At 46.0% G+C, this 1993-nt stretch overlaps 1 pseudogene; it reads right to left on the reverse strand.

Moving 5' to 3' along the window:
* LOC102248750 overlaps window positions 1–1993 on the reverse strand; it is a 24629-nt pseudogene that overhangs the window by 11964 nt on the left and 10672 nt on the right.

Here is a 1993-nt window from a genome sequence, read left to right on the forward strand (position 1 = left end):
TTGTGGCTGCAATACTATCCTCCAGCAGGAACAGACTTGGTCAAGGTTTTATTTTTTATTTCAGAATAACTTGGGTTCCTCCTCAAAACAAACCAATTACTCACCTAGCAAAAGTGTCTGGGTTGTATTTACGGATGTCTGCCTTCAGGCTAAGAGATGTGATGCTGTCTGTGAAGGATGAGGAAAGAATATCGTTTTAGAATAATAGATGTACAACCCCCCGAAGGTGGTTTCAGTTTCTGTGCTGGGTTTCAGGATTGCTATGAATGAGAGCATGTTCTTTTCCAATGGAAACGACACCACCAGTTTCCCAGTCGCTGGTATATGTTTCTTCCAATGTTCCTTTGGCCTTTGAGACTGAGGAAGAAGCCAAATGCCTTTCTTTTTCACAGAATAATCTTTACTGTGTTTAGATTCTTTGAGTAGGTTTTGGTTTTTTGTCTATTTTCTATCTGGATGCCTCTTTTTGAAGGGGGCAGAGGGTGCGCCTAGGATGAGTCTGTCTGTAGTACTATTGCCTTATGTCATAAGCAGTCATACTTCTGTGGCCCCAAATGTAGGCCAAATGCTGTTTAAAGAAATGTTAGTATTTCTATTCAAATTTTAAATATATTAATTTTGCCTGCACATTAGTCTTGATATTTAAGCATGTTTAAAGAAATGTTAAGGGGGGGCAGGTGAGGGAAGGGGATCCTAATGTATAATGACAGGAGAAGATTTGACTTTGGGTGGTGGGCACATGGTGCAAAATACAGAAACCCATACCTGAAACCTATATGATCATGTTGGCCAATGTCACCCCAATAAATTTAATAAATAAAAAACTACTGAAAAAATTTTCCTACCAAAAAAAAAAAAAAAAGAAATGTTAAATAAAAAGGGTTCTTCACAAAAATATGCATTGATAATAAGGTCAAACTGTAGAAGATTTAATAAAAATGTAAAATCAATTAGTTAATACCAAGTATCTCCACATAGCTGCTACTCTGTTAATCTCAAATCTACCATGTCCAAAACGGGACCAATTAATTTCTCTCCCCTTTGGTGGAGGCATTATGTTCTCCCAACCTCCAAAGGAAGGTAGCACAATGATTAGGGAAGTGCATTGGTTTTTGAACTCAGGCAGAACTAGTTGGGCCGGCTAGCTTTAAGACCTTTGCAAGGTGGTTACCTTCTCTGACCATCTGTTTTCTTATCTGTGGAAATGGAGTAATTCCCACCTCACAGGGTTGTAATGAGGATTAAAGGAACTATCAAATGTAAAGCAAGTAATACAAAGTCATGAGTATCATGAAAAATTCTGGTATCATCTCTTACACTCCTTTTCTCTCTATTCCCAATAATCAGTCTTCAACAAAGTCATGTAATTTCTTTTCTTGGAAATACTTCACATATATTTCCCTTTATATTCTTACTAGAGGCCCGGTGCACAAAAATTTGTGCACTCGGGGGGTGGGGAGGGGGGTCCCCCAGCCCGGCCTGTGCCCTCTCGCAGTCTGGGACCCCTCGGGAGATAACGACCTGCTGGCTTAGGCCTGCTCCCGGGTGGCAGAGGGCAGGCCCAATCCCTAAGTGCAGCCCCTGGTCAGGCTCAGAGCAGGGCCGATTGGGGAGTTGGGGCGCCGCCCCGTCATGCACAGAGCAGGGCGGATAAGGAGGTTGTGATGCCACCCTCAGTCACGCTCAGGGTAGGGCCGATTGGGGGGTTGGGCCACCGCCCCCTGTCACACTCAAGGCAGGGTCGATGGGGAGGTTGCGGCGCCACCCCCTGTCACGCACAGAGCAGGGCCAATCAGGGGGTTGGGCACTGCCCCCTGTCATGCACAGAGCAGGGCCCATCAGGGGGGTTGGGGCACCACCACTGTCACGCTCGGGGCAGGGCTGATGGAGAGGTTATGGCTCTACCCTGTCACACACAGAGCAAGGCCCGTGGAGGGGGGTTGGGGCGCCACCCTCTATCACCCACAGAGCAGGGCCGATCAGGCGGTTGGGG

The sequence above is a fragment of the Myotis brandtii genome, unplaced genomic scaffold (assembly GCF_000412655.1).
Source record: "Myotis brandtii unplaced genomic scaffold, ASM41265v1 scaffold352, whole genome shotgun sequence".
Lineage (NCBI taxonomy): Eukaryota > Metazoa > Chordata > Mammalia > Chiroptera > Vespertilionidae > Myotis > Myotis brandtii.